Source organism: Nicotiana tomentosiformis, chromosome 3 (assembly GCF_000390325.3).
Source record: "Nicotiana tomentosiformis chromosome 3, ASM39032v3, whole genome shotgun sequence".
Taxonomy (NCBI): Eukaryota; Viridiplantae; Streptophyta; class Magnoliopsida; order Solanales; family Solanaceae; genus Nicotiana; species Nicotiana tomentosiformis.
In genome coordinates this window covers 117,698,124-117,712,099 of record NC_090814.1, presented here as the reverse complement: position 1 = coordinate 117,712,099, position 13,976 = coordinate 117,698,124, and the positions used below count along the sequence as shown (strand labels likewise).

Here is a 13,976-nt window from a genome sequence, read left to right as displayed (position 1 = left end):
ATATTCTGATGGATATTGTCGGTATGTACAACAAAATTTGAAAATTTGTTTTAAATCTACCGATGGACTCCCTCGGTAAGTATGATTTCTGGATCGACAAATAAACAATTTTTCCGACAGACTCTGTCAGTAAGTCCCTCGGTAAATCTAGGTATATTTTTGATAGGGGCAGTGCTTATATTTTGTTGCACCACCTGCCAACCAGAATATTACAATAGAAACATAAATACAACCACAATAAAACACAAATTAATAAGAATAAAACTTTATAAACTATCCAAACATCCAAATTATCCCATCAAACATCAAAACTATCCAACCAAACTTCAAAATATAATATTCAAAGTAAGCATCCAACTAAACAACAATCCAACCAAACATAAAATCACTCATCATCTCCAGATTCCCCTTCATCTTCTTCATCATTTATATTGTTTCCATCACTTTCACCCTCTTCATAAATGTGGCTTTTTGGCCGAGAGAAAGGCAAGCCGATTAAGTGGTTCACTTGAGCCTTGAGGGACTCAATGTCATTCCTAAGTGCGGTCCTAATCTTCTGTTCATGCTTTCTTTTTTCTCGTTCATCTGCATAGTTTCTAAGAAGTTGTTGAATCATTCGCCAATCTCCTCAAGGTCCTCACTTTGCACGGTCCCAATACCTTGTAATCCACAAAAGAAAAGTGGAAAAAATTATCAAGTTACAAATTACTAATACTTATCATAGATATAGTTTTCTATACAACATGAAACATTATTTCCACAACTATGCACTTTATATAGTAAAACATTTGCTTCATATATGTTCTCAAACATTAGTGAAACGCAGGTAAGCGTAGTAATATATTAAAATTGTACTACTATATTTCAAACTTTTCATGTTTCTTGAAGGAGGAAATATAAATTACATTACCAATCCGATTACTTTAGCCACTTGGTTGGATTTTTTTGTTATGCGGATTCTGTCTCATTTCTTTGGCCACATTTTAAAAAAATCTTTTTACAGGTCCAAAACTTGTGCTACTACTTCAAATGTCAAGTTTTATTCTCTATATGAACAATTTGCAATAGGGCAATACTCAAAAATACATTAGAATCTTCCCCTCTTCAATGCATACCCCTAAACAGTATTTCTGGTTTATGGCCTTCCTTCAAAAGAAGAAATAACCTTTTCTCTAAGCTTTAATATGCTTGAAAATAGACTGTTTTGTTCTCTTAAATTGCACCCAAAAAGACAAACAACTATCCAAGGTGTAAAGTTGACATCACTCTTTAAAACAAGTTTAAGTTCCCCTACATTCTCAGTTTGCTTATTGCTAAGAAAAACCAAGCAATTAAAAATAGTGCACCATCAGCCAAGTAATAAATATAACAGATAATTATAACTTTGTCATACAACTTATAGAGAATCAAACTCCTTTTCTATAGAATGGTTAGTACAGTGTACTATGGCTTATAGACTTTTCCACAACTACGCACTTTATATAGTAAAACATTTGCTTGATATATGTTCTCAAACATTAGTGAAACATAGGTAATCTTTGCCAGAAGGAAGATTGGCAGTGTCATATCCCCAAAAACAGCCCCCGAAACACAGCTAACAAAAAGAAGAGCTTATGAACAAAAACGTATATACCTTGTAGTCCACACTCGAGGCGATGATAGTTGCGCTCGGAGGATAGGCCGTATGCTCTACCCTTATACACGCCTCCAACCACGTTCAACCAAAATGGGAGAGTTTCTTCCTCCGATGGCATGATTGACTGGCCTTGCTCTTCGGTCGGCTGACTCCTAGCGAGCTCTTCCAATGCTTTTTTATACTGATTCTACATTAAAAGTGAAATTTAGTATATAAACATATCATTATAAAAGAAATTTTAAGTTAATCTCGATCTTACATAAGCCTCCTCAGCCTGTGGCTCAACCCAAGCTTTTTTCCCGACTTTGCTTTTTGTGTGGGTCTTCTTCCAAACCTCATCACGTTTCCCAGGTCTCTTAAGAGCAGCTTCCTGCAAATGAAACAAAAAGAGTTAATAAATTCATGTAATGTTAGAAAAAATCAAGACTCAGATCTTTAAATAATTACCAATCTCCTCTTAGCGGGGTCTCAACTTTCCGCATGAGAAAAAGCCAGAAGTAAGAAAGTTTCCAGCAAGAAATGGACCATCAATCACTATTATTAGCAAGATATGCTTAAAAAATAAACAGAAAGAAAGCTTAAATTTGCACCAAATAATAACCAATAATAGGAGGAAACTCATAGAAACATGTCAGATGTGTTCAGTTCCAATAACTTTTATTTTTCCGTTTTCCCTAACGGGAACATCACTAGACGAAAATCTAATATTGGGACGAAAATCCAAAATGCAACAATCCAAAATGCAACCATTGAAAGAAGCAGCAACAACCTAAACAAAATTGGGACGAAAATCTAAAAGAAGCAGCAACAATCGAAACGAAATTGGGAGATAAAAGAAAAATTACATGTCCCTCGGGCTGGTCGTCGCTGGGGAGCGGAGGAAGAGAGAGACGATGGCTGGCCGGAAGGAGGAAAAGAGAGGCGATGGCTGGTCGGAAGGAGGAACAGAGAGACGATGGCTGAGGGTTGGTCGCCGTTAGAGGGAGGAGAAGAGAAAGAACAGGGAGAAAAGAAAATTTGACTAAGGTTAGGGTTTCTTTATTGTATTTCTGCTAATTGTCCAATGTGCAGGTTTTATTCAAGCTAATATATCAATTACTTATAAGTATTATTATATAAAATATCAAATTGACAATTAATTAAATTCTAACTAACAAATTACTATGAATCAATGAAAATCAAACTAATATTTTACAAAAGCCTAACATATGATTGTATAATTCATAAAAATTTATTAATATAATTCTCAAATTTAGTTTGTGTAATTTTCAATGAATTAATTAGTTAATTATTAATATTAATTAACAATGCCACAAATATATTTCTACTTACTTTAGTTATCAATTTAAGATAATTAAATAATCACTAAGATTTATCATTTTTAGTTTGTGTAATTTTCAATGAATTAGTTAATTAATTATTAATATTAATTAACGATGCCACAAATATATTTTTACTTACTTTAGTTATCAATTTAAGATAATTAAATAATCACTAAGATTTACCATTTTTATCCCACCGTATCATATGGCACCGATGGAGTTGAAGGAGTGGAAAGGACAGCTTCAGGAACTCCTTGATAAAGGGGTTTATTCGGCCTAGTGTGTCACCTTGGGGTGCATCGATTCTATTTGTGAAGAAGAAGGATGGTTCCATGAGGATGTGCATTGATTACAGGCAGTTAAACAAGGTCACAGTCAAGAACAAGTATCCTTTTTCTCGTATTGATGATATATTTGACCAGCTTCAGGGGGCGAGGGTGTTCTCCAAGATTGATTTGAGGTCAGGGTATCACCAGCTGAAGAATCGGGATTCGGATATTCTTAAGATAGCTTTCAGGACCCGATATGGCCATTATGAGTTCTTAGTGATGTCTTTTGGGTTGACCGATGCCCCATCAGCGTTCATGCATTTGATGAACAGCGTAATCCATCCCTATTTAGACTCATTCGTTATTGTATTCATTAATGACATCCCGGTGTACTCTCGTAGCCAGGAGGAGCATGCTCAGCATCTGAGGATTGCATTACAGAGATTGAGGGAGGAGAAGCTTTATACAAAGTTCTCCAAGTGTGAGTTTTGGCTCGGTTCGGTAGCATTCTTGGGGCACATGGTGTCCAGTGAGGGTATTCAGGTGGATCCAAAGAAGATAGAAGCGGTGCAGAGTTGGCCTAGACCGTCCTCAGCCACGGAGATTAGGATCTTTCTTGATTTGGCAGGCTATTACCGTCTCTTTGTGGAGGGATTTTCATCTATTGCATCGCCCTTGACCAAATTGACCCAAAAGGGTGCTCCATTCAGGTGGTCGGATGAGTGTGAGGAGAGCTTTCAGAAGCTCAAGACTTCCTTGACCACAACTCCAGTGTTAGTTCTGCCATCAGCTTTAGGTTCTTACACCGTGTATTGTGATGCTTCGAGGATAGGTATTGGATGTGTTCTGATATAGGAGAGTAGGGTGATTGCCAAAGCCTCGCGCCAGTTGAAGACTCATGAGAAGAACTATCCTCTCCATGATCTTGAGTTAGCAGCTATTGTGCATGCCTTAAAGATTTGTCAGCACTATTTGTATGGGGTTCATTGTGAGATCTATACTGATCACCGGAGTTTGCAGCACCTGTTCAAGTAGAAGGATCTTAATTTGTGCCAGCGGAGATAGTTGGAGCTTCTCAAGGACTATGATATCACTATTTTGTACCATCCGGGGAAGGCCAATGTGGTGGCCGATGCTTTGAGTCTCCAGGCGAAGAGTTTGGGGAGTTTAGCATATCTTCCAGTAGCAGAGAGACCTTTGGCATTGGATGTTCAGGCCTTAGTTGGCCATCTTATCAGATTGGATATTTCGGAGCCGAGTCGAGTATTGGCTTGTATGGTGTTCAGGTCTTCTCTTTATGACCGTATCAGGGAGCATCAGTATGATGACCCCCACCTACTCGTTCTTCAGGACAAGATTCAGCGAGGTGATGCTAGAGATGTAACTATTGGTGATGATGGTGTGTTAAGGATGCAGGGCCGGATATGTGTACCCAATGTGGATGGGCTCCGAGAGTTGATTCTTGAAGAGGCCCACAGCTCGCGGTATTCCATCCATCCGGGTGTCGTGAAGATGTACCAGGATTTGAGACAGCACTATTAGTGGAGGCGGATGAATAAGGATATAGTTGGGTTTGTGGCTCGGTGTCTCAACTGTCAGCAAGTTAAGTATGAACATCAGAGACCGGGTGGCTTGCTTCAGAGGTTAGAGATCCCAGAGTGGAAGTGGGAGCGGATCACCATGGACTTCGCAGGTGGGCTCCCACAAACTTCGAGGAAGTTCGATGCTATTTGGGTTATTGTGGATTAGATGACCAAGTCCGCGCACTTCATTCCAGTTGGTACTACTTACTCTTCAGAGCGGTTGGCTGAGATATACATCCGAGAGATTGTTCTCCTGCATGGTGTCCCACTTTCCATCATTTCAGATAGGGGCACTCAGTTTACATCGCAGTTTTGGAGGGCCGTGCAGCGAGATTTGGGTAATCAGGTTGAGTTGAGCACAGCCTTTCACCCTCAGACGGATGGACAGTCCGAGCGCACTATCCAGATATTGGAGGACATGTTACATGCTTGTGTCATTGACTTTCGGGGTTCTTGGGACCAGTTTCTGCCGCTCGCGAAGTTTGCATATAACAACAGTTATCAATTGAGCATTCAGATGACTCCGTACGAGGCTCTATATGGGAGGAGGTGTAGATCTCCAGTAGGATAGTTTGATCCGGGTGAGGCTAGGCTCTTGGGTACAAACTTGGTCCAGCATGCATTAGACAAGATGAAATTGATTCAGGAGCGGCTTCGCATGGCGCAGTCTAGGCAGAAGAGCTATATGGATAGGAAGGTCTGTGATGTGTATTTCATGGTTGGGGAGAAGGTTTTGCTGAAGGTATCACCCATGAAGGATGTTATGAGGTTTGGGAAGAAGGGCAAGTTGAACCCCCGGTTCATTGGGCCTTTTAAAGTGCTTCAGAGGATAGGGGTGGCTTACAAGCTTGCCTTGCCACCCAGTTTGTCGAGTGTGCATCCAGTGTTTCACGTTTCTATGTTTCGGAAGTATATTGGAGATCCGTCCCATGTTTTGGATTTCAGCACGGTTCAGTTGGATGGTGATATGACTTATGATATGGAGCCGATGGCCATTTTGGATCGGCAGGTTTGAAAGTTGAGGTCAAAGGATATAGCTTCAGTGAAGGTTCAGTGGAGAGGTCAGCCTTTGAGAAGGCCACCTGGGAGACCGAGCGGGAGATGCGGAGTAGATATCCACACCTATTTGAGACTTCAGGTATGTTTCTAGACCCATTCGAGGACGAACGTTTGTTTAAGAGGGGGAGGATGTAACGACCCGGCCGATCGTTTCGAGAGTTATAGCCCCGTTTCCCCTATTTCTGCTTCTTTTTGTGTTCTTCAGTTATATTATGATATGTCAGGTTAGTTGGTTCGGGTCCGGAGTGGTTTCAAAATCAATTGAGACACTTAGTCTCTTTATTATAAGCTTAAGTTAGAAAACTCAACTGGATGTTGATTTATGTGTAAACAATCGCAGATTTGAATTTTGATAGTTTCGTTAGCTCCGTTAGGTGGTTTTGGACTTAGGAGTGCGTTCGGAATGTGATTTGGAGGTCTGTAGTGGAATTAGGCTTGAATTGGCGAAAATTAAAAATTTGACGATTTTGGTCGGCAATGGAAAATTTGATATCGGGGTCGGAATGGATTTCCGGAAGTTGGAGTAGGTTCGTGGTGTCATTTGTGATGTGTGTGTAAAATTTGAGGTCATTCGGACATGGTTTGATAGGCTTTGGCGTCGTTTGCGGAATTTAGAAGTTTAGAAGTTCTTAGGCCTGAATTCGGGTGTAATTTGGTGTTTTGATGTTGATTTGAGTGATCAAAAGGTTAGACTAAGTTTGTATGAGGTTATAGGATATGTTGGTATGTTTGTTTGTGGTCTCGAGGGCCTCGGGGTGATTCCGGGTGGTTAACGAAAGGTTTGGAGTTAGAGAAGTGCAGCTGAAGCTGATGCTACTAGTGCTTTCCACACCTGCAGTGTGGAAATCCCACATCTGTGGTGGTCGCAGAAGCAGTTTGGAAGGCGCAGATGCACAGATGGATCGCATGTACGACTTGGGTCCCACATCTGCGATGACCGCAGATGCGGTCAAGCGATCGTAGGACCCGAGTTAGGCTTTTAATGAATTTTCACAGAAGCGGAGGCCGGTTCCGCAGGTGCGGAACTAGGACAACGGGTGTGGTTTTAACTGGGCAGAAAACCCCAGCTCGAGGTTTTGTCTTCCATTTTCAATTTTGGACTTGGGGAGCCCGGGAGAGAGGCGATTTTTTGAAGGTTTTCAAGGAGGACGTTGGGGTAAGTGATTCTAACCCGTATTGGTCTAATTTCTATGAATCTATGGATTTTTTCATCATTTAATTAGGGATTGGAATTGGAAATTTGGGGATTTAGGGCTTGGGAATTGGAGAGTGAACTTTGGGGTTTTGGAGGGGCAATTGAGGTCGGAATTTGGTAAATTTGGTATGACTAGACTCGTGGGTGAATGAGCTTTTGGATTTTGTGACTTTTGTCAGATTTCGAGACGTGGGCTCGGGGGCCGGGTTTGAGCCGATTTCGGATTTTGGCTGTAATTTCGTAGTTTTCTTGTGGAATTGATCCCTTTAGCCTTTATTGATTGTGTTGTATTACTTGTGGCTAGATTCGGGACATTTGGAGGCCGATTTGAGAGGCAAAGTCATCGCGGAGTAGGATTTTGCTCGGATTGACATAAGTAACAGTCTTAAATCTGGTTTTGAGGGTATGAAATCTTGAGAATTTATATGATGTGAATATTTGGAGGTGACGCACATGCTAGGTGATGGGCGTGTGAGCATGCAACATGAGGGATTATGACTTGGTCCATCCCGTGAGACTGTAAAGTCGAAACAGTCGAATAGCCATTATTATTACTTGTTTTTCCTTGTCTTGAGCAATTGACTGTCTTTCATGTTAGAAGCCATGCTTAGGCCATATGATATCATTGTTGGGACTCGCAGCGGTCGAATACTTGTTGAATTGACTGCTAATTATTGTCTTGTATTCAGTCACAGTTTTACTTGTGTGTTATATCTCCATTCCCTCTCATTTCTTGTTGATACTTGTTGTATTCTCTATTTTGGCTAATTTTTATGATATTCTGTGAGCCCGAGGGGCTGGAGAGGTTAGTGACTAAGATAGGGCATGAGTGCCGGGTTGAGAGCTATGTGAGATATATTGGATCGGGTTGCACGCCGCAACAAGCCTTCGGGTCATATATCGGATCGGGCTGCACGCCGCAATAATATATGGATCGAGCTACATGCCGTAGCAGTATTGGGTAGGGTTGCACGCCGTAGCAATATAGCGCTTGGGATGTAGGAGCCCCTCTGGAGTCTATACACCCCTGTGAGCGCATGTACCTTTGATTGTGGGTATTGAGACTGAGAGTCGAGTGATTGAGTTGTTGAGATAGATGAGTGATAGTAGCCCTGTGAGGCTGTACTTGCTCTTATTTGTTTTTGCACTTCGTTGCTAATTGTTGTTGTTGTGAAACTTTCTGGAGGGCTTATATTGTTGTTCCTGAGCTCGAAATGTTTTGATTTAAAACACCAGATTGAAAGCATACCTATTTTTCTTGCTGAAATTACTGAAATGAACTGCATTTGTGTAGATCGTCACTGCTTCTTAGTTCCTTATTTAATTCTGTTACTTACTGAGTTGGAAGTACTCACGTTACTCCCTGTATCCTGTGTGCAGATCCAGGTGTGACCGGACGTGGAGGTCATTGAGTTCGTGCGCAGTTGATTTTTCGGATATTTACGAGGTAGCTGCCGGCGTTTGCAGACCTTGTGCTCCTTCCTTATTAACTTTCTTTCTCTGTATTGATATCTAGACGCATACTATTGTAGACACTATCTTTTAGATTGAGAGTTTAGTTTCTCATGACTTAGTGACACCCCGATGTCGGGCTATTTTTTTACACTTATATTTTATTTGGGTTTTACAACGTATTTATGAGAAACTCCGGTTATTTTAAATGTATTAATTCATTTCTGTTAAATTTTGAAAGTGTTTTGGAAAGATCGGCTTGTCTAGTACCACGATAGGCGCCATCACGATGGGTTAGGTTTTGGGTCGTGACAAGCTTCTACCTAGTTTGTAACATTACTTAAGGATATATTCTTAGTACACTTCTACTTAGTGTAATTATCAATCTATAAGGTAATTATAACTATTACACTTTCACTTAGTGTAATTATCAATATATAGGCTAATAAATTATTAACATTACTTAACGATACCACTAATAAACCTCTACTTACTTTAATTATAAAACTAAAGATAAACAATCACAGACATTTCTCACAAATAGCATTAATACACTTCCATTTAGTGCATAATTATCAATGTATAGGCTAATCAATCACTAACGTTACTTATATAAGGATGCCACTAGTTCACTAATACTTAGTGCTATTATCAATGTATATAGGCTAATCAATCACCAACATTACTTATAGATATATTATTAATACACTTATACTTCGTGTAATTATCAATCTACAAGCTAAATGCAACTAATACACTTTTGCTTAGTATATTATCAATGTCTATGATAATCAATTGTTAACGTTACTTAAGGACACCATTAATACACTTCTACTTACAGTAATTATCAATTTATAAGATAAACCATCACTAATATTTCTTACAGAAATGACTAATACACTTCTTCTTAGTGTGTAATTATTAATGTATAGGTTAATCAATATGGTTAATGATACTACAAATTCACTTTTACTTTATGTAATTATAAATTACTAAGCTAATTACCACTAATATAGTTTTAAGTAGTGTAATTACCATAAATACAGTTCCACTTAGTATAAATTTCAATAAATAGGCTAATCAACCATTAAGATAATTAAGTAAATATTTACCGAGGGACTTACCGACAGCCTCCCTCGCTATTGTGTAATAAAAAATACAAAATAATAATGTATAAGATTATATATTTAAATTACCGACGGAAGTCCATCGGTACTGTAAGAACAAAATTCAAAATATTATGTAAATGCAATAGCGATTGAGTACGTTGATAACTTGTATTTTTTTATTTTTTTTAAATTTACCGAGAGACACCGTCTGTACCTAAAAAAATAATTCAAAAATATAAATAGAAAATGTTGTGAGAGAGTCTGTCGGTAAATTACTGACGGAGTGCATCGGTACAACCAATTATATTTTTGACCGGTCAAAGTATGATTATTTACCGAGAGTTGTCCGTTTGTTATTTTTTTTAAAAATTAAAAATTAAAAAGTTCAAAAGTACCGAGGGACTCTGACGGAAAGTCCCTCGAAATAGCGACGGAAAAATGTCTGTCGGTACTACTGTGTCGATAAACAAGTGTTTTTTAGTAGTGGGGGAATGTAAAGGAAGACTCCTAATCATACTTAAACTCTAGGGTGGAAGTTTATTGAAAACAGAATTCTATAGGGTTAGAAGTGTTATGTACTCTGGAATGTATTGTATATATAGATGCTGTAAATCATTGTTTTGGTTATTGAATAACAGAGCCTTTCAAAACTTTACATCTTCGATATTAACCGTGATGTCCGAGGCCAACTCAGAAGTAACATATCTGACATTGTTCCCATCTGACTGAAAGGTATCAAGCTTGGATCCAAGTTTCATGAACTTCATCTTAGCAACTCAAAGAATCACTGTTTTCTTATTGAACACTTGAGAAATTATACTTGCTTACTACTCAATTGATCACTGCAACGGAAAATAACATGCATCTCGGTATCAGTCGAAGGAACCACCTAAACAGGAGACAGCAAGCATCTATCTTTTATAGTTTTGCAAAGCAGTTTTGCTAGAATCAGCACAAACAATTTTTTGGTATCAGAATTTTCTATTTTACTATTTCTTATCAAGGACAAACTAATAAAAATAGCATATTTGAATTCATAGTTGATGTGCCTCAAATATTTAATGCTGGATATTTGGCAACGACTTGAAGCATCTCGGTGAGAAGCATTTGTTCCTATAACAAATTGATATAGAGTACACTTCTGCTTACTCCGTGGACCTACCTTTAAAGACTACTGCTAGTATAGGCGGAATATATTGAGAGCCGCTTAAACTTGTTAATATATTTTATTTAGATATTCGACCTCAGGCTTATTCCGATTGAGCATCTAAACACATCATAAAATGTTCATATTAGACACTTCTGTCTCAAACTTGAAAAAGCTTCTGTCTGCTCGTGTTCGTCACGTGAATAAATTAATCACTTAAAATATATATGCCACCTCCTGTAATTATACACATCAGATATATAAGCAGTTACTATAACAAACAAAAACAATACATGTCAGTTAAAAAAGAACCCAATCAATTAAAAACAAACTCCTACTCCGTTAAATACATTTAAAGGCTCTCCTCGTTAAAAATTAAAAATCAAGAACCATTTTTCCAATATCTCCCCCGGCGAGTGTCTAATTGGAACACTTTATTATGTGTTCAGGTGCACAACTGGAACATCCTATTAGTCCGAGTACTATTTAAATGGAAATAGTATGCCTCCAATTGCAATGATTGGAAGATGGCACACCAAATCTTTTGTTAGCAAATATTTATATGGAAATATTCATAATCCTAATTAATCATGCATGGTTAAGACGTGATTAATTAATTAAACATAAACATGATATTAGTATGGGACATCATTATCCATCCAAGTTATAAGAACTTGGGGGAAATATTTATGGAGACAATATGGGAAATGGAGATAATCGGATTACAAAAATTACATTGTATTCTGTATCTACCTAGAGAAAATTTAAAATGGGCTTCTTTTACTTGAAAACAATTCACTGCTGGGGTTCAAAGTGGTTTACTTTAGTCGTGTTTTAACAACAAGCTTAGTACAGTTAACTTGACCATATGGGGTTACAAGTTAAAAAATAATCATAAAATGTCAACAGTCACTGATATGGATCAATTCGGAGTTCGGTCACTCATCTAAATATGTGGAAGAAAATAAAAACTTTAGAGAGTAATTATAAAAGTCTACACCAGCCTTATTAAAGCATATATACGTATGTAATTTATACAGATAGAAACTAGTAAGAATGTGACAAGAAAATCAAAACAACAAATAATAATTTTATTTAGTGAAACCAACAAGATACACTGCAAGAATAATATGGGCAGTAATTTGTTTTTATAGCTAGCCAGATGATGGATTTGATCCAACAAAAATTGTGAAAGATGAAGTTAAAATTATTTGATTAGCATGAATAATGACAAAGAATTACTGCCAGGCAACAGATAGTAAGCATTATACCTACAACAATATATAGCAGAAATCATGTCAAAGTTATATTAAGTGATACTCCATATATATGTGAATACAAGAAAATTCTTCTGGCAATAGCAAGTTTCTCTTACGAAGTTTGTTCTAATGAGAAACGGTTACCTAATAAAAGCTCTATTTTCCTATAACTTCTATCTACTAGTTCATTCAATAAAAGTCACTATTATATATAAATTGATTGCTGCGTGTCTCTCCTCCCATTGATATTCTGCTTCCCTTTCATTAGTCATGCTTACCAGATTATATCTTCATCCGTTTCATGCAACATAGGAGTAGCTTCGATTACTTTTGGAACATCTTGTTCCTCCATATTTACCCCATGATTTTTATTTGATCTTATATTCTTCTTGATTCGGCATACAACAATATCCTCCTTAGGAATATTATTTTCTCTAAAGAAATCATCCCCTGACGGAATATTCTTTCATCAGCCAAATTTTATTGTGCTCTCCTTCTTTACTACGACTAGTTTGAAACTTGAAACATCTTCTAAACCCAACCACAGTTCCCTTACCATTCTTGATAGGATCAATACATGTGTGGCCTTTCCATGTCCCGTTGGTGCAAGTTCGACGAACCCTTGTATGTTCGCTCTTCTGCTTCTTCAACCGAGTAAAAAAATAGCGAACCTTCTCTTCGGGATGATTAGAAGCTCCAAATATCTCCCATGGTGGTTGGTCTCCATAGATATCGGCAAGTTGGAAATTAGGGCATTCACTCGGCAAAGGCTCGCCCTTTAGGAACCTTTTCAGAAAGTTGATCAACTCTGATTCAGTTGGGTGAAACCGAACACCCATGACACGCCGGCGTGCAGCTGGTACCGTCGACATGGTATATATGGTCGTCTCTTTTTCTTGCTTATAGAGAAACACAAGAATGAGACAATAGTAATTGCCAGAATTTGCAAAGACAAGAAGTTTTGTTCTCTCAAGTAAGAAGACAAGAACTATGAAAGAAAACCCTAAACGAAAGGCGGAAGTTAATTGACTATTTATAGATATCTGATCAGGTTAAATCCAACAGAGAAAATTTAGGAAACAAATTTTTAGGAGAGAAAAGAAGTGTTCATTTCTGCGGAAGGTTAGGCTTGGGACTCAAGTTAGTTTTTTCATAATCTTTATATACAATGCTAAGTTTTTCACAATTGAACTAATTAATACTAGTTTAATTTCCTTTTATTTTTTTCTTTTTCGTTTACAATTTATTTATTTTTTCTAACTCCACTCATCCAATAGGAAATTTTTAATGGAGAAATGATCCAAATAGTCCTTAATATATTAGGGTTGTTTTATTTTGGTCCTTAATATATATCCCCGGACAGATATGATCCTTTCACATGTTTGGTCTAGAACCCTAAATCTAACAGATTATTTGAAGTGGGTTGTTTAAGTTTAATAGATGAAAAGAAATTAACGGGCAATTTACATAATTCCCTCTTTTTGATTATTTTTTTAATATATTTTTCCAGGGTTCACTGGGGTGTTGTATTTATCTTCAAAAATAGGAGGGGATAGCCTTACCTCCAATGATTACAACACAAGGATATAGATATCCTTACCAAAAAACACAGAAGGGTGATTACATAAACTTTACCTCTGTGTGGCACAATCACAACTTAGTAGCTTACAAAAAAAATTGCCTTATCATACTTTGTCCTAACACTAGGCATCTGCAATTTATCTATTATGAAAGGGCATTTGGCACCTCTAAGAAGTTGTTGAAAGGAAAGATATATGTTACTGCCAAAGGTGGTTGTGGCTAATTTATCTAGGTAGTCAGCCACTTGATTTGCTTCCTTATAGCAGTGCATATGAGTGATTTTGGCTTGGTTCATAAGCTGTGTAATATTCTCAAATATCCTTTTTGATTTTGTAGTTGTCTGTATTTCCTTCTTTTAACATGT

At 37.7% G+C, this 13,976-nt stretch overlaps 1 pseudogene; it reads right to left on the bottom strand.

Moving 5' to 3' along the window:
* Nucleotides 1–249: 249 nt before the first annotated feature.
* LOC104086496 (NAC domain-containing protein 83-like) lies at nucleotides 250–12,903 on the bottom strand (annotated as a pseudogene).
* Between the last annotated feature and the right edge of the window lie 1,073 nt (nucleotides 12,904–13,976).